General features: G+C 41.1%; 1 protein-coding gene across 4 annotated transcripts in view; it reads left to right on the forward strand.

Annotated features, from left to right (window-relative positions):
- Window positions 1–19,976, forward strand: part of PRKG1 (protein kinase cGMP-dependent 1) — a 466,622-nt gene that overhangs the window by 185,000 nt on the left and 261,646 nt on the right. The window lies entirely within an intron of this gene.

Here is a 19,976-nt window from a genome sequence, read left to right on the forward strand (position 1 = left end):
AGTGTCTAGATCGCTGAAATGTTTGTGGGGTTAGCAGTTTAAAACTTTTGATGAGTAATCTGAAAATTGACTTTTTTTTTTTTTAAGTTAAAAGTTTAAGTTAAAAGTTTAAGTTAAGAGAGGTTTTCCAGGCTGCTTTTGGTTTTCTAGGAGTTGATGGCCACAGGAACTATTCATGGTGCTATCAAATGACACACAAATGCTATGCGCATGCTTTTGATGCATTATAAGATAAGGTTTTCTTCCTGTGCATTTTTTTTTTTTTGCACCTTTGGTGATTCAGCCCTCATCCTGTTTGTGAGAGCCTCCTGCCTGCTTTAGGCGTTACGCTCTGTGACACGGGGCTCAGGCATGTGGCACAGTGATGGTCACTAGGTATGTGACATCGCATGCTGCATCCCTTCAGTGCTCAGAAATCTGCAATTTTTTCAGAAATCTGCAAAATGTTGTCATTTAATGCACATTTATTTGTGCAAGATAGACCCAACTAATGTGTAACCCATTTTGTTGGTTTGTTTGCTTAATACGATGTGATATCATAGCTGATACAAAACCAAGCAGCCTTTATCTGCTGCAAGCTATCACTTTGTCTGAAGAAAACAGAGCTACAAGAATATACATACCTCTGTGTGAGTCCTTGGGTCACTTGTTGGAAGATGGTATGTATCACACAAAACTTTGTGGACTCCTGCCTGGAACAAGCAACATTTCCTGGAAGTTTGGATGTCCTGGAGAACCTCTCCCCAGCTGTAGGGTTATCTCGTAGCTCTTGGTGCCACCAGTTTTGAGGCTGACCACATCTGCAAGCACAGCATGCCTTGCGCATTATCCTGAAATCACCCCCCTCAAGGTAGAACTAAATTAATTATGTATTTGCAACTGCTTAAATAGCAGTAGCAGTTGTGAGGGCTATAGGGGCTGATGAAGTGGAGGGAGGGCCTGCACCCCAAGAGGCAGCACTGACAAACTGCCTGCTGACGTTGCTCGGGGCTCTCCCTTGGCACCAGGATTATTGATCAAGCCACTTCTTTAGTAGGATCTTTGGTGACTTTTCTCTTGGACTATTGACTGCCTTCACATCATCTCCAATCCTAATCAGGAACAGAGTGTTAATTAAATATATCCCCTATATCCCCAGCATTTAATTAAATATTTGTCCAGTGCCCCTGAGAAAATCTGATAGGAGATAACACACCTTCTCTCACCCTGTAAGGCAGCATTTGTATCTCAACAGTGAACAGTATTTGGAACCTTATATTTAATATGTGCATGGAAATGCTCTGTATTTTGCACAGACGAGGTCAGTACATGCAGACCCATGCTACCATTTGACTGGGATCAGGCAATTACACTGGATGGAAACCAGGCAGGAGGGGAGCCTGCATCCTTTTTGTTGGTGATAGGCACAATGGCAATATCCCTCTGTGAATTCTCACTCCGAGAGTATTATTAGTTGTTTTAGATTTGAAGATTAATAGATACAGGAGGATGGGAATGGAAAAGCCTGCTGTTGATTCAGTGTCTTTGTCTTCACTTAGGGGTATTGGGCAATGCCCTCCTGTGCTGCTACACTGCAGTTATGAGGAGCTTTGGCTCTTTGAGGTCTGCAGGGCTCAACAGGGTGATGCTTACCAAAAACCCCAGCCCCTACACATTTACTGCTTCAAAACCTTAAGTGTTTACTGCTTGCATGTCGTGCAGCTTGGCTTTTCTGTTTTTGTTTTTCTTTGCGTGTGTGTCTTAATAAGATTATTGAATTATAACCACTTCCACACACTTGAGTAATAATGCCAGATTGCTTATTTTTTGATTAATTTCAGTAATTTTGCTTTTAGTGCTCCTCACTGCCCTATTGGTACTGTATATTGCTTTTCTGTTCTTATTAGTTTTGCAGAAAGAACAGTGGGGAGTAAATCCACATCTTAGGAAGCCTAAATAAACCAAAGGAACAATAAAAGTAAAAATTTTATTTATGAGCATATGTGGGAAAAGGCTGTAGTTAAGTCCCTATTTTTTTTTTGCATCCAATTTAACATCTGAGGATGTAAATGGGATGTCCTGGTAGGCACTGAAGGGCAGTAGGTCTGGAGTGAGAGTCTGCTGTGGGCACGGGTGTCTACTCCCAACCCAGATCTGGGCAGGTGTTGTTGGAGTGTAGGAGGAAGATTCCTGGATGTGTTCTGAAAGGGAATTTTGTATTTTGCACTTACCACCCCCTTTCTAATTCTTAGTGACAGTAGATTGCATAAGGGTCCTTCGTGACATTACTGGTGATTGAAATGCTCGGAAAAGATGTTCGAGATGTAAAAACCATGGCATTGCCCATTATTGCCTGGCTCAGCCTACCTGTCCGCCATCAGTCTGGACATGGGTTTTGAAGTCTCTGGATAACAGAACCAGAAAGGCAGAGAGATTGATTGATCCCAACAGGGTGAAAGTCTTCCAAGCTTTGGGAAGGCAGGTTTGTGGGGAGAAGACTGGGATCCCCTCGGCACCACGTCAGAGAGGTCATGGGCATCCTGTCCTGTATTAGACACTTGAGAATCCACATGTAGCATTGATAGGAACAACCCAGAGGTTAAGAAGAGCTTTGGGGGGCATCATTCTCATTCCTACGCATCAGAGATTTCATGGAATCAGGCTTTCTGTGGTTGGAAAGGCAGCCTCAGTGCTACGCAGGCAAGCAGCCTATCAGTCGCGGGGCGACAAATAGGTGGGAAGCCAGCCTTCAGTTTTATGAAGCCAAACTTTGTTTTGCTTTTAAGGTTCATGCATTTATGCTTTCCACTGTAACTCAGAGCATGTGGAATAGAGTAGAAATATCTGTTTTTTTTTTTCTTCCGGAACAGAGCATGAGAACCCTATTCTGATACCAACTCTAAGAGCAACACTTTAAGGGGAAAAAAAAACAACAGCAAATCTGTTAAATGGAAATGCACCAGGTTAGCAATCTTACTCTCTGCATGATGGGATGAGCTATCTCACATTGTAGGTAAGATCTATGATGAATATACATACAAGTGAAAGAGCATTTGCTTGTACAGGGTAAATTTTCTAACAAGACTTGAAGACCAACCCTGTTCTGCATCCCTACATAATTCATAACCATTACTGCTTTTTCTGTCAAATTTTAACTGGTTATAACTTCCTTATGAAAAAATGCCCATTTCTGAGCACTTCCAAACAGCTCCGGGGCTGAGTAACATCAAGCAGTTGCTTGCAGTCTTGATAAAGATCAATATAGGTGAGAAAATAAAGAACCAACTCTAGAAAAATTGACTTTAGAGTCAATTTAGAGACTTCAGAAGAACACTTGAAAATGGGTGGAGGGAACCTGGGTAAAAATGTCTAAGTAATTTGATTTTAATTATGCAATTTCCTACTGGGGTTTTCTTCAAAAAAGCTTAAAATCCCAAAGTGGATAGAAGTTATCAAATAACTTTGTGATGAGAAAGACATAGTCCTGATCTGTGTGAAATGTAAGAAGTAGGTGATTTGTTAAAGCTCACCTACTGAATCTGTAGCAGAGACTAGGAGGGGTAAAAAAAATAATAAATGGTTTCTTTATGAAAAGTGTGATCAGCATTTTCATTTCCCAGATCTAATAAAACATTGACAAAAGCCAGAGTACATCCTGTCAATTAGAAATTAATGTTCAGTTAATGTTTGCCTTTTAGAACAGGACACTGGAACCTTTTCTGTTTGCAAGGCAAGTTCGTTACACAAAACAAATTGTCTGCAATAGAAAGTACATTAGCTTAAAAAAAAATAATAAAAATCCATAGTAATCAGTTACTAGTTTAATGTCTTTTGGTGCTGTTCATTTTTCATAAAGTTGCCTGCAGAGCACATGGAAGATTCCCTTCGTCTGCTGAGGGGAAGGCCCAATTTTGCATACCATATTTTAAGAAAGGTGTAAGCCAGTTCTGGAGATTTCAGAGGTTTAATGTGGAAAGCATGAGAGGTACAGAGAGGGGCATGAAAATGCTCTTCAAATACATAAAGTGGAAGGGGTGTTAATGCATAGTGACTGCGTCCATACTGTGCGATGATTTTGATGTAATTCTTAAGCTCTGTTTTTCCTACCAAATTTCCCAAGCCACAGAACTAAAGTTAGTAAGAGTTGTACAATTGCAAGTGGAAATGCATTTGAAGACCCCCATAGGGCTGTAGCTGTTTTTGAGGCAATACGAAGCAGAACAAAATCATCTTTGGAGAGCTGGGTATTGCTCAGTTGCAGCAATTAACTCATTTCTTCAGGTGTGAAATCATGTTTTTTCCTTTTACTCCATATGGTTTGCAGTTTCCATGGATTATTTTGCCATCTTTGTCTTAGCAGGCCAAGTGAGATTCTAAGCTGTTGGCATCAGTTTCTGCTTCCATAAACATTGGTTGTAGTTAGAGTAGGATCGCACTTTGTAGCATTAGTTTTACTGAAGGGATCACGACTTGGTGCCATAGACTTAGGTTAAATCCTGATGTCCTTTTACTTTGCACTGCACTAAGAGCTATTTTCGACATCTCCAGAATTTTTTTGCATAGGGGATTCTTCATTGGTAAAAGGAACAAACACATTGCATTGTAGCCACCGCACTACCTTTTAGTGTAGCTTTCCATATTACAGAAATATTTTATCTCTGACAGCAATTAAGCAATGCAGAGTAATTGTAGATGAGGTAGGGGATATGCAACTTCAGCATCTCTGCAGCTGCTGGAGAGGTGGAGACAGCTAGAAGTGCTGTAAATCATCTCCTGGAGAAGCCACCTCTCTCATTTGGGATGTGTGTTCCCAATTAGGCATCATCAGTGCCTGTGGTCCAGCAGTTAATACCTCTGATAGTGCTCCAGCCACTGATCAGCTTCAGAGGTTGGTGTGAAAACATATATTGCTATAACTTGAAACCAAAACGGTGCAGTGCAGACTCCTACCTTCCTAGCCCTGTGTCCACCCTGTGCGTATGGGGGGGATAAGCATCACTCACACCCATCAGTGCAAAGGCATCTCTCTGGACAGCTTCTGTGGCTCCAGATGTGAGTTCATCTCCCAAGTCTTTGGCTTTGAGAAATTCAGAATATCAAGCTATGACCGAATCAATACTGCTTTGTTCTCTATTAGTTTTGGTGCCAAACTGTGGACCTGGACATACTCTTCCCGAACACTGTGCAGGATGTAGCCAGACGTGTAGTAGCCTTCAGCAAATCTCTTGATTTATGTATTAGAGGTCCCAAGCCTTGTAAAGACATTTATCAGCTGGCAGGAAAATTTTGCGTGGTTTTATTTTGGTTGTGAACAGCTTTCAAAAGGATGATTTCTTACAGAGTGGCAGGATGATCTTTTGGACTGAATATAAGACTCCTAAGCTTTTTTCCTGGCTCTGAGCGGTGTGCTCAAAGCCCCTCCTTTGTGTGTTGTTTGGTTTTGATAAAGATGAGTTAATTTGTTAATGTTTGCACAGTCCTTTGGTGACTTTAATTTCCATGTTTCCTAGCTTTAGTAAAATGTGGGCTTATATTAATAGCGTTAAAGTAAATTTGTCTCAGTAAGCCCTGCCATCCTCTTGTTTTCCAAAAAGCGATGCTGGACACTGCAGCTAATCTAATTACTGATAAAGGAGAACAATTGCATCTGAAAGGATACTTAGTACCATTTTCTTCGTGATTTCTAGAAGATATACTTCCACCTCTCTCCTCCTCATAATACCCTTTGTGTTTTTGTTTATTTGTTTTTGTGTGTCTTGAAAATACCTTTCACCAGGGCACGCACTTGGTGTTATAACAGCCACAGGCAAGTCTGCCAGGCTGGAGTCATTAGTAAGTCTGTGAATACGTCACATTTTCTTGGGCAAAAAAGACTGTCTTTAATAAAGAGAATAAATGCAATTCGTATTGAAAATAAAATGAAGTACAATAAATTGTTTCCTGCATTCTGGATCCTGCACTGCTTCTTCATGTCAACGTTGATGCCTGGATTGCATCTTCCTGACCTTTTCTGCTTGTTGGGCCATACTCAGAGACACAGAGGCATGCTTATCCTCTAGTCATTGCGTTAAGGCAAATATGCAATATCCAGAATGTCGAGTGGCTAACGAAAATTCTGTATTACAAATAGAAATTTGGGGTAAAAAAATGCAATTTGAATCGCAAAACAGAGACCTCAGAAGTTAGAGAACACCCATTTTTGTGCCTTTGGCTACTGGCTTGGGACATAGGACTTAAATTATCTGTGCTGGTTTTGTTTGGGCCTCTGGAATAAGGCAGGATACATGAGAGAAAAGTAATTTGCAGTCATGTCATTAATTATAGTATCATGATGCATATTCACCAAGGAATTAATGATGCGTTTACATTTTCCCTTAAAATGGGACTCTGACTTTGCAGCACTTTGCATCTTAATGTAGGTTTTCTGTCATTACACAAGTTTCATAAAACATCAAACCAAACTCAGAGCAGAAATGCCATCATATGGCATCAAATTAGCTTCATTAGCAAGTGATCTGTCAGGCTTCTGAATGAATGGTGGCTGACATACTGTGTTGTTGCAAATAGCAGAAAGAGAAGACGCATTTACAGGGAGTCTTTAAAGCTTCCTGAGGGCAAAGAAACGAGAGACTTAGAAACCTGTTCGACTTTTGTGTGTAGGCTCTAGCACGTACGGGTAAGTCTGTTCCACAGGTAGCAGCCACTCCTGGTCCACCCTGCACATTTCCCAGCTATATTTGTTATGAGAAATCTTTCTTTCTTCCAGTCAGTGCAGGTAAAATTGTCTAATTTTTCAGATGTCAAACTTCTAAGCCTGCACAGGAGCACATCCCTGGTTTTCAAAGCTTACTGCTGTAATTTGGTCAGACTTTTGGAGGGAGAGGTCAGGGAATATCTGAGAAAGGAAGCCCACCTCTTGAAGATGTCAAGTCGTTGTGATGAAGTGTGAGCGAACCAAGGCATTTACAGTATTTCATTTCTAGAGTATGGGACGGCAAAGGACTTTTTTTTTATTGTTATTAACTGATGGGAGTCCTGTTGGCTAAAATCTTCCTAACAAAAGTAGAGGCAGTGACCTGCTGTGATGGAGAGCACAGCATTTTTAACACAGGGAAAAGCTGTGAAGACTGCTTTTCTTATTTTCTGTCATCTTGGTATATTCACTCTAACCACCCCAAAAATACTTAAAGGGGAATAGCATTATCTTTGTATAAAACAGATTCGTCCAACTTCTGTCAGGCAGGTCATGAGCCGCGTGGCAGAGGCTCTGTTGCTCCTGGCGTTGATGTGGGCCGCACCACAACCATTAGGTAAGTCTGTAGCTGCTTCTCTGAAAAATTCATTTTTCATCTTCATTCTCTGTTGCTGGTGACAGGATGATGGCTCTGAAGCACAGGTTGCAAGGGGAGGAAATGGGGCAGGCACCTTTCTGGGAGATTGTCTTTAGTTCACGTCGAAGGTGAAGTTTCCTATTGACCTCCACAAGTCCTGGATCAGTCCCAGGAGTCACTATTGAGATGCGCATTGCTGGAAGACCTCCTCCATGAAGAAGTGGCAATGAGGTTGTGAAAGAGAATAAAAATGTTTCTAGTGACCAGAGAGAGGCACAGAGAGTCAAGTCTCCCAGGGAGGCCGTAGCCTGTGTGCGTGCCAGCTCCTGGAGGATGGTCCCAGCCCCTTCCTCCCTGCTGCAGAGGAGGCAGTGTACCAAAATGGTGCTGGTCAACCATAATAAAGCAATTTCCAGTACCATTCACGCTTAATTTTCCAGTAGACATGGGAAAGAGGCTGGAAAATCAACCTGGGCTGTTAAGGGCTGTTCCTGAAAGCTGCAGAATGTGTGGAGCTCCATTTTCACATACGCATCAGGCAGTAACTTGTAGCTATTTGATTCGATCCAGTGGGAAAAAGGTAGTTTTCTGTAAATGGGGCAAAGTATGCCTTTGACCTTTTTTTTGTTTGTTTGTTTTTTAAATCTATTAAGTGTTTTTTAGGATTGGAGCCCACAAACTATTAGAATTATTTTTGAAGCACCCGTTTTGTTCTCTGATTACTACTGCTTTGAAATGCATGTGGCCATACATAAATGGCTTGTGAGGATAATAAAAGGGATTACCTGTAAGAATAGTGGGTATTGTAAGTATTAATAATTCTGCTATCATCACTGCCTTTTCACACTTGAGCAAACGTTAAAATAAGAAAAGGTGTATGCACAAAGCTAGTTAGTTCTCCGGTCATGTACTGTATTTGTTGTTGTTATTCCACTAACAGCAGGTATCTCAGCCTTCATCTCTGGTTCTTCTGTTACTGCAATCTACAATAAAGTTACAATCTTGTGACTCTGCTGCCGAAGCCTGCCGTTAAGGATAGGATGGTGTTGCGAACTCTTTGCTTGCTCTTCTGTGCAAGACTCAGAGACAAAAAGTTATGAATTGATGAGCTGGGGAGCATCATAAATCACTCCCATCTGTGCTTGTGCACAAAAAGGAGGACGCAGGCATTTCTGCAAGGTGTGTGGAGAATATAGGAAGTCTGATCTGTTGAGTTTGGTGTTCAGAGGCATAGTTAAAGGATGTGGACTTTTTAGAAGTTCCTTTGTTTGGACAGAAGAGTGTCTAGCAGATTGGGCAGTAAACTGAAACAAGATGTGTAGGTGTGATACCTGCTGTATCAGAAATTCCCTATTTAATAAGCTTTTTTTATTGAGCAGATTTATATAGTCTGATCATAGTTGCCCATGTAATTACTTATTGCAAAGACAGAATGGAGGATTGAGATGATTTTTAGTTCCCAGGGACCCTGCTAAGTGCCTTGATGCTTCACTGTAACGTAAAAATTTGTAGTTGTTACCATCTTCAGTGTTGTGATACGTGCTGGTATAATGACAACATGATTTGTACTTCCGCCTAAATGGAAGTAGCAATTTATTCTTCATGATAAGGGGAAAAAACAAACAAACCACCAACAAAATAACAGAGGAAAGGCTGAAAACATGCTTTATTATGAGTACCAGCCTTAAGTAGATGTGCTTATCATAACCAGGTGTAATGCTTCAGGCAGCTTTGTCCTGCAACTTTATCAGTTGGGATTTCTGTTGATTCAATGTCTGAGTCCAAGCTGGAAAGCTTTTCAAAGGGACAACAAAAGAAGAAAAATAGCTTAGCACAATTGCCTCAGAATAATTCACAAAATTAATCATTCAAAAATATGTTTTGATGTCCAACCATATGTTTAGATTTAAAAGGTAGAATTAACCTCACTGTACATTCCAAGCAACAAGACAACCCTCCCTTTATCTTCATCCCAATATCCCTCTATGAATGTTTATTTTTGTTTTTTTGATGCCACCCCTAGCGATAGTAAATTACCAGCAGATGCAGGGGTCTTTTTGCTGCTTTCATTTGAAACCTATGCTAAATAGTAGGTTTAGGGACTGTATGATTAGGCTTGCCTGTGTGTGAGTCTCTCCCAACAGCAATAGCTGTTGTAAAATAGAGGGCCAAAAATTAAAATCCTGTTGAAACCCTAGTGGTGGCACTTCATTAATTTCCTGTGTTTCACAGACCCAAACCCAGGCACTTCAGAAAGCCCAGAACTGGAGTGTCAGTGGTTGTTTCTAGGCATTGATGTTGACGGTCAAGATACTGCATGCCAATATATTGCAATTCTTGTCGTTGCTATTTGTTTCTCATCTTCACAATCAGACAAGGATGTAAGTTGTCATCTGAATACGGAAAAAAAGAAAAAAATTCCTGCCAAATGATGTTGTACTAATCACGCTGCTGTTATACATAACATCAGGTGAAGTTCTATCACTATTATTTCCACCTAATACAAGGATTTTATCTATTTCTCATTCACATGGTAAATCTTATTGCAAGACAAAATATTTCTCTTAGGCATTGTAGCCAGCTGTGGCTGATTCCTCAGAGTTAATTATCTAACAGATTTGGTTACCATTCTGTTACCAAAAAAATACAGAACAGCATTGTGTGAGTATATTTTTAGCAGTTTCCAAAACCTGTAAATAATAGGATTTTGTTGAAGAAATTATGTTTGTAAACATGCTATGTCTAAAGGAGTAAATGTTTAACCCACACATTTGCTATAAACCTTAGCAGCCCCTTTTTTCTGTATGATGCAAGTAGGTGGTTTTGTACTGATAGAGAAAACTGCGTTGGTGTCACCATTCGTCGGTGGTGCGATCCATGTAAAATGGCTTCCTGGTTTCCCCAAGTCCAAAACCTCCCTGTTCTCTAGTTATATCAACAAAATCCCACATATCCTTAGGAGCCAGCATTACAAACCCCCATCTTTGTAGCACTGACAAGCTTATCTGAGTCTCTTCGCCTTCTGATGGTGAAGTCAGTCCATGAGATCTTCCACCAGGGAGACCTGGAGGCGTCAGATGAGCTGTCCAACAGGAGGGATGCAGGAAAGCCGTCTGCCGTGCTCGCTTATCCCTGCTGAGCAGGCTGGGATGTCCATATGCCTGGTAGAGCCGTGTCTGGCCGTGAGCACTCGGAAAGCTTCCTTGCGAAGCAGAGATGCTGAAAATGCTGATGTACCAGCAAACACTCGCCATGTTTATCTTGACCGAGAAATAATCTCTTCAAAGTCATGCCTTCCGAAAAATAAGAATACAAAAAGCCTGGCAGGCAATTAGCTTATAATGTTTTTCTACTAATGTTTATTTTGGAATTTTTGAACTTCTTAGCTGTTGTCTGTAAAGGTTGACTTCCTCAAAGTACTGAAGCAGCAGTATGATTTCAAATATTGGTAAGTCTCTGATTTCCTGTATTTAGGGGGTTTTGTTGTTCTGTTTTTAAGTAATTTTAAAAGTCAATTCAACATTCCTGCCTTGGCAAAGGGAGGGAGAGAAGGTTATGTGTGGGGGCACTCACTTCAGATAGGGCCCCCTTGCAAAATCCCAAGGCAAATTTTTAACCTATCAAACCTAACAAGTCTCCTGACGTATCTGCTCCGGAGCTCTGTGTTTTGCTGGAATCTTGCATGTGAATTTCTTCAGTTCTCACAGTTCCCCTTTGTCAGCTGTGTCCTCCAAGCAAGTCGTACCAGCTAGGAAAGCATGCCCTTCAAATTTTTCCAGCAAAGACCAATGTGGATGGACGCTGGCTGTGGGGCACCTGTCAGCAGATGGCTTGATTGCTGCTATCAGAACCTCTCAGCAACTGTGCTGTTGCATTTGGGCCTGTACGACTCTATCCTTAAAGTGTCTATGTGGTAGTATATGAGCAATATTAATTTGTATTTACATAAAGCTTTAAAAAGGCGCAACTCTACATTGGGATGTTACTTGTACTTGCTTCTTCGGGGCAGTAAGACTCCCAAATCACTTGAGAAAGACTATTTTTGTAAGCATTGGCTAGAATACATCTAGTATCTTTAGAAAACCATCTCAAATTGTCATCAGCATCAACTCTTTATTGGTTATTTCTAAAAAAGAAAACCAAACATTCATTAATGTGATGATTTTCTAAGCTAATGAAGGATTTCCTTCCTTTTTTTCTGTGAATTCAAGGCGCCCACTGGTTGTTAAGTCTGTGCCGTGGGCTAACCCCGTTTTAGAATCTCACCCTGCTTTGATGTGTGTGTTAATATTTAGCAGAAGAAAAGAGGGACACGCAACAGGCATGAAAATTAATTTCTGGAATGGAAATGAGGTGGTGTGAGGTGAAGTCAGGTCTGATAACGTTATCCAGCACATAGTTAGTGATCTGTCAGTGTCTCTCCACCAATTCCTAATTTTAGTGAATGAACTTGTTTGCAGAATTCAGACTGCCTTCAGATAAAAGAAGCTGTTTGAAATTAAGGCGAATATGGAATAAATATGCAAACATTGCAACAGCTCCTGAGACTTTTGTGGGGACAGTTTAGTGATGCTCAAAAGTTTTGCATTTGGAAGAAGAGACTTGGCAGATGGTCTTGTTTAACTCTTTGGGAAGTCTGCAGCTCTGAAACAGGGTGTTTTGGATTTCTTTTTCTGCTGAACCTAGAGTGAAGAATAATGTCTGTTTAACAGAGCATAGTAAATTAACAAAAGGATTTTGGAATAAGAAATAAATATTGACCCCAGCTGAGTACTACATCCAAACAGGGACTGTAGAAAGAGCTTTAAATTTGGTCCACGATAGATAATTGGTTAAATTCCTACATGAAGAGCATTTCCCTGGCTTATGGAGGTCCCGCCTTGGAAGTTTAACAATCAGATTTTGTTAAAGCTCAGCTTTCTCCTGGGCTATCATGTAGCACCAATCCTGCTAACAAGATGCCAAGTTTAACTACGTAGCCAAAGAAAAAATGCTATTTGTGAAGTCGCCAAAACTTCTTGTATCACCTAAGCCTCCAAAGACCTTCCATCTCTGAATTAATTCATCTGATCCTGATTAGCCGTGAGCTATGGAAGCATTAGAAAACAAGATGAAAAATTCTTCTAGCTTATAAATGGATGCTCTGTCAAGTCATTAACACTGTTTCAACATATTATTTCCTGGAAAACAATATTTCACTTTTAACCTCTGCCTTAGAGGCTGGTAGCCTTCAGGAAAAAAGCTTGTAAATCCATTTAAAAATAGGTATCGTTAAAGTCCCAGTGCCTGTTGTGGCCTCTCCTGCGAGTGGCTTACCTGTTTACGGAGGAGAAGGGTGGGCACCCTTCCTTCGTGTTTTACTGCTGGCTTTCTGGGAAAGCTGTAGCAGGGCAGCTAATTAGCAGATCTTGGAAGGCTTTAATTTCAGAAGATTGCTTGATAAATTATTTATGCTTTCTGACTACCAATGATACCAAGTGAGGATTAAATTATTATTTAGATTAGTCAACAGTAGAACTGTATTCAGTCTGAAATACCAAGGATTATTTACCATTTATAGGAAAAAACAGCCTGTACGTGCCAGTGGGACTTTTAATTTTCCTGTGGTATTACCAAAATTCATTTCTTCTTTACTGCTTTAGGATCCCCATGGGATTAGTAAAACATACCATTTCTGAGAACTCAGTGCAGTTTTTAATAGAGAGATGTGAAATATACTGATTTATTTATTAAAGCAGTGTTATGTGTGTGAATGCATATTTGAAAATTCATGATCCTTTTGTTGATGGAGTTACAAATAATATGGCTCAACTTTGAAGCTCTGTTTTATGATACAATAATGGGTATTAGTTGTAAATGTCAGCATGTATGTCTCAAGGAACAAAACTGCCACTAGTTCCACTGGAAAAAAGAATGTTTTGGAGATGGAAGAAACAGAACGTTTTGAAGGGTTTGCCCGCTCATTTTCCTTTATGCCAGGAAGCACTCCAAAGGCCAGCAGCTGATGCCAGAACTCCTATTCCCTGTCCTAAATCTTGCTATTCCAAGTGTTTTAACAAGCAGTGGAGCAAATGATCCATGCGATACCATTACTTCTTTATTTGGTGTGTGGATCTGAAACAACGGGATATATAATTCTGATGGAGTTTTACAGAGCAAGTGGTTCCCACCCCTGTAAAGTGACACCGTGGAAAGGTGCCATAACGCTGCGAGGAGCTGCAGGTGCACAGCATTTGCAGTTACGTGATACATAGAACATCTTCAGCTGATTTATTGGTAATACTTCTTAATTAACTAATAGCATAGTGTGGTATAAAAATAATTTGAGATAAATGCTGAATTGCAAGTACAAGTTTATAATAATATTGCTGGATACATAAGACTATCGTGCTTTCTCCCTGTAACCCAGATTTCCTATTACTCTTTTCTTTCTCTTTTTGGCAAGCACAAGTTTTTAACCTTGTGGGTTTTGGATATAAAACTTGGAGTGCCTTATCAGGCCACACCATCCCTGCTTTTGAGAGATGGGTCCGGCTGCTCTAAATCCTCTGTTGTAATCTGCGCTATACATGAGGTCAGTATTTTTATTTTTCAGAGAAGAAAGCAAGGATTAAGCGAAAGAGAAGCCTGTGAATCCTGTTACCCATGGGAAAATGCATCCTTTCAGGGCAGAAGTGAAATAAGCAAGAAACAAGTTTCCCTGTTATCCCCACAACAGCCTGCAGCTAAGCAGTAGGATCATTTCTGATGGCAGTGACGGCAAAAAAATTGCTGAATAATGACGTTGTATATTTTCACACAGTATATGAATGAGCAGAGAAATCCAGCCTTGAAAAATTGAGACAATTTTGATAAAGAAGTGGTGACTGCTTGTGTCAAGTTAAATTTATAGCAGACTAAAAAGACGTAGCAAATTCATTATGTTTATCTCACTTGGCAAAAGATGCATTTGATTGTAACATTGCAACAGCTCAAATACCAAATACCGCACCCATGAATGTGGCCTCAGGTCCCAGGCAGAGGGAAGGGGATGTATTGAATTCGTAAGAAGCGGCTGTGGATGGCACGGCGATTGATGGGTGAGCACTGCCATGGCCGGGCTCGTGCTGCAGCCCATAGCCTGCTGTGAATAATGCGAGGGGGGAAGAAATTTTGGATTTCCCTGCTTACGGTGATAGGTAGAGTTCTCCACTCACCTCTTTCTGAGAGTGCTGATATGGGGATGGAGGTGGGTGTTGTACAGAATGGCTGCTATTAATCGAGGAGCCGACCCGTTTGACACTGACCAGGTATCAGTGGCATCAGGTTGGCTGACACCCCGTGCACCAAAACTGGGGCTGAAATGGTAGAATGTGCTTTCTTGCAGTATTTCCCTTATATTTTAACAGTTCTAGAATTGCTTTTAGAACAGTTGCTGTAAAATGGAGCTTTGAATAGTTTGGAGCATGAGGAAAAATTGACAGTGTTTTTTTTTAAAAATGCTTGATTCTAACAAGTTTTCCTAACAGTGCATTAATAATGTTTTTCATTTGCATGATGCTTTTCTGCTTCATCAAGTGCATTACTACCACTGGTAATGCCTGCAGCGCTCCTATGTGTTTAAAATGTGTTAATATTTCTGTTTTAATCAAAGTAATGAAGAGAGAAAATAAAAGGACTTCTGTAGGACACAGATCCAGACAGCAGCAAAGCTTTCTGTATGCAATAGATGCCCAAGGAGCAGACCACCTGAATATGCTGTAGGCCCATATATTTGTGTTGACCTGGAGGTCCCTGTGACTTCTTAGAGCTCATCTGTCCCCAAATAGTACACGAACATAATTATATAGATGTCCTGCTCATCTCAAGTTCATTGTGAAGCCAGCAATAAGCCAGAATAATGATGTGATGCTTGGTAACCATTAGGTTAAATAGCTGGTCCTCTGGTGTGTAGAAAAAACTCAGCATGCAGTTTCCCAGAAGAACATTTGCCAGTAAAATAAATTCTAGAAAAATACTTTTCCTTGCCTGCGTAAAATGTGACAAGTCTTACATCTGCAGGTAACTCACAGCCATGGATGGGCTCCTGTTTGCCCTGTAACTCAGGTGGGTGCTTTCTGCAGGTACTGTGTAAGCTCTCCTGCAACCTTCTCCCCAAATATACGTTTATGTTATCAGCTTTGCAATACTTTTAGAGAAATAACAGGAATGCCTCATTTGCACCTTCGCAAACCGCTGAAAGGCCACGTCATCGGGAGGCCAGGATGGGCTGAGGTGTGGAGCTGGATGCCAGGGCAGCTCATGCCTTCCTCTCCATCCATCTCAATGTCCAGCCAGTAAAACCCAAGCTTCTCCTTGTAGCTCGTCAGCTGCTTGGTTAAAAATAACGAGTTGGGATGCGGTGGCGTACAATCACCATGCTGACTCAAGCATCTCTTTGGGCTTGCACAATAGCTGCTTTGTGCAGTGGATGCTATCTATAGAAAAACCCTCTTGTGGAATCAAAAGTTCAGGGGAAAAATGGATTTTGAAACAGCGATCGGAATGCAAAATTTACTTTTTGGCTTGCAGATAATGCAAGGGAAAACATTTTGCTAAATAATCCCTAGCCAGCTCTATGGCATCCTCAGAGGCTGCAGTGCCTTCTGCTTTGGAAAGAATAGGTTGAATTTGGCTTTGACATCCATTTGTGCACCAAGGTGGGGCAATGTGGGAGGTCCCGCTGGTTGCAGGGAGATGAACAGAAATGTGTGTGCTGTCTGTGTGAAGGTTTGGAAAACCCTTCAGTTTTCAAGAATCTTAACTGGTCTCTAAGCATTAGAATAACAAAGAGAAAGGAAACTTTTTTTTCTTTCTTTCTTTCTTTCTTTTTCTCATTTTCCACCAACTAAATTCTGAGCTTGGCAAGGTGTAAGGAATGGCTTTTTCTTCCTCTGCCTATATCTAATGTTCACTTCAGGTTCTGCTCTGCGGTTGGAATACAACCAGAATGTGGACTAAAAAGAGACTGGGAATTCATTATCTGTGGGCAATATTTTTCTTAAAAAACAAAGTAATTTTCCAAATGATTGAGGTTTTCTTCAGATTTCTGGATAAAACATGACAACAGAGGGCGAACAAAAGTTTTCTCTGAACATCTTCTGAAGCCACAGCGTTCTTCTTAACTGCAACCTGCTACCCTGCTATTTTTATTTTTATTTGCATAGCTCAAAGAGTCTTTATTGAAGCCTCCTGATTTTACTTAGCTCTTTACTGTGGCAGCTCTGCTTCTTGTCCTTTCTTTCCAAAACAGTCACCTGCATCAGAATTGTCTCTCTCTAACGTGTTCTGCTGTTGTCCTTTATTCCTTTTTTGTCCAGAACTGGTAAATACATGGTAAATACACTTGTTGGTTATCCAGCTCTGGTGCCCTTTTACGTTCACAAGTTTTCTAATGAACTTTAATGGTGTTCAGGGTCATATTGTCAAATGTGGCAAAACTTCCATAATTGCGTCACATATCCATGCGCTTTCCTTGGAGCACTTTGGAGACTTATTTAGGAGCTCAGTTACCAGGTTTTGGTGGGCAAAAGAAGCCCACTTCATGGCAGGCCAGTGAATTGCTTCTTGTGCCTTCTCTCCTTTTCTTTGGATTTTCAGGCTGCAAAGTCTGTATTACTGGTAAAATTATTGTTGTTATAAACTCTCAGTATCATGAGAGCACTACTGCAGCTTTTCTCTATATCAAGGGCATGCAGAACCCTCAGCTGGGAAACAGCCAAGGTCTGCAACAAGATGCTTCCTAATCATGATTACTGTTCTTAGACAATAGAGGCAGCCTGGGAAAAAAGTAATATTTACAGCAATTTCTATAGGGTAGTTGGAAGGAGAGGTTTTCTCCAAGGATCAAAAATCGTCTGCATACGAGCCTGGTGGTTGAGACACAGGATGCAACCTCTTGTGACTTCTTTTCTTAATTGTAAGTATAAATATCCACACTCTTTAATAAGTTTTCATAAAACTTCTCAAGTCATATCATTTGCTAGAAGGATTTAGAATTTTCTTCCAGTTTATTTAACGGCATAATGTTTATTTCTGTAGTTGCTCATTTTACTGTTCTTCAGGCGTGATGCTTGTGACAGCTTAATATCTATAATACCAAAGTGCAGTGAAGGCGAAGGCAGCCTTTTAATGACTCAGTATCATACAAAGAAATCAAAAGAATTGTTATTAATCACTTTTTAAAATCAACATTGAAGCATACTCCCTTACAGAGCAACAGCTTGCAAAGCACACTCTACAGTATAAATGGATGTCATTGCCGTTAATGATAGGCGGCGTTTGCTGCTTCCGTGTAATTAAAAATAACATTGACTATGATAATACGTGCAGTCGCATGAATGTTTGCATCGTTGTTGTTCAACCTTGAATGGCTGAGCAGCCAATTAGTCATTGAAGAGACTTGCAACAAAACAGAAAATAATCATGGCCAACAGCATGACATTGCATCGATTAACTTGTCACCATAACTCAAAGCAGCAATAAAAATATTGCAGAACAATGTCAAGACAATGATTATTTTGTGCTTCTCCGCCGTAGCGGATGACATCCAGTTTTCTTTCTTTCTCTGAACATGTACTTTTCATACCATTCCCTGGGAAGAATGGAGGAATAGGAACCTCTCCATCTTTGTGGCCATTCTTTGTGGCACGTTTCGGTCACTTCTTATCTGCTGTAAAGGCAGTGCTTGTGATTTGCAGGCTGGATTACAGCATGTGCTTCTGTAATGATTAACATTGTAGGTTCAACACGTAGCCAGGCAGAGTCACCGAGGACAAGGTGGGATTCAGGTAGCTGCTGATCTCATTTAGATTTCTTGAAATAGCAGAAAATTAAGGCTGCCACAATCATATTTATTCTGATATACCAAAAAAAAGAGACCTGTTCAGGGGATAAGAGGAGATCAAATGAAGGACAAGTTCAGTAACAGTGGTTTTTGCCTTTGGACAAGGACAGTGTCTGCTTTTGAAATGTATTAGTAAACCAGTGTAAGTATAGTGCAGGTTGTATTCCGATACAATATAACTTTACTTGAACAAAAGAATAGTGATTTTTTAGACCTTGATAAATGCTAAAGTCTGTGCCATTCTTGCTTCCCCCAAAACTGTGTGGCCAGCAGTGATGAAAGGAGGACAGAGGGATTTTTTTTCTTTCTTTTATGGTACCAAAACAATGAATGAGTTTAGTATCTCTGAGGTACTAGCCAGCACCAAACTGCAACCTTTTCAAGGTTGAGGGGTGGATGGGTGTGGGGGTTGTGTTGGTTTTTAATGCAGTTTGATAAAGAAGGGGGAAACATGTAGCAGTTCCCATTAAATGATAATTTCAAATGACCGTGAACCCAACGGGGTGCCCATGTGGAGCCCTCACGTTGCAGTTTTAATGCCAGAGTTTTCTGCCTTGGGTGATGTATGCTGCCCGGTTTATTGTTCACAGAATCACCTAGGTTGGAAGAGACCTCCAGGATCACCCAGTCCAACACCTGACCTAACACTAACAAGTCCTCCACTAACCCATATCACTAAGCTCAACATCTAAATGTCTTTCCAAGACCTCCAGGGATGGTGACTCAACCACTTCCCTGGGCAGCCCATTCCAATGCCTAACAACCCTTTCAGTAAAGAAGTTCTTCCTAATATCCAACCTAAACCTCCCCTGGCGCAACTTTAGCCCATTCCCCCTCGTCCTGTCACCAGGCACATGGGAGAATAGACCAACCCCCACCTCGCTACAGCCTCCTTTAAGGTACCTGTAGAGAGCGATAAGGTCGCCCCTGAGCCTTCTCTTTTCCAGACTGAACAACCCCAGCTCCCTCAGCAGCTCCTCGTAAGACTTGTTCTCCAGACCCCTCACCAGCCTCGTCGCCCTTCTCTGGACTCTCTCGAGCACCTCCATGTCCTTCTTGTAGCGAGGGGCCCAAAACTGAACACAGTGCTCAAGGTGCGGCCTCACCAGAGACAATCACTTCCCTAGACCTGCTGGCCACACTGCTTTTTATACAAGCCAGGATGCTGTTGGCCTTCTTGGCCACCTGAGCACACTGCTGGCTCATATTCAGCCGACTATCAACCAATACTCCCAGGTCCTTCTCTGCCAGGCAGCTTTCCAACCACTCATCTCCCAGCCTGTAGCGCTGCTTGGGGTTGTTGCGCCCCAGGTGCAGGACCCGGCACTTGGCCTTGTTGAACTTCATACAGTTGACCTCAGCCCATCGCTCCAGCCTATCCGGATCCTCCTGCACAGCCTTCCTACCCCTCGAGCAGATCGACACAATGCACCTAACTTGGTGTCATCTGCAAACTTACTGAGGGTGCACTCAATCCCCTCATCGAGGAGGCCATGCATTTAAACGTGTCAATATGCTCCAGTCTCAAAACTTTTCTATTTAAGACTATTTTTAATACAGATTCATCTTCAGCTGGTGAATTTGTGGGAAGGAGAAAGGTATGTTGCAAAGATCATCTTCTACATCAGCTCAGCTGAACGAAATGTATTCGCTGCCCTAATTTTACCATAAATACTGGTGGTATATTCCATGACTCTACAATGTTATTGCTATGTGTTGGAATATGGTTTGCTTTTGCCAGTATTAAATTATGTTTGTGTAGTTATGTTAAGATTTATGTGTGATGTTGTAGTACTGTTGTC

Source organism: Anser cygnoides, chromosome 7, assembly GCF_040182565.1.
Source record: "Anser cygnoides isolate HZ-2024a breed goose chromosome 7, Taihu_goose_T2T_genome, whole genome shotgun sequence".
NCBI classification, from domain to species: domain Eukaryota; kingdom Metazoa; phylum Chordata; class Aves; order Anseriformes; family Anatidae; genus Anser; species Anser cygnoides.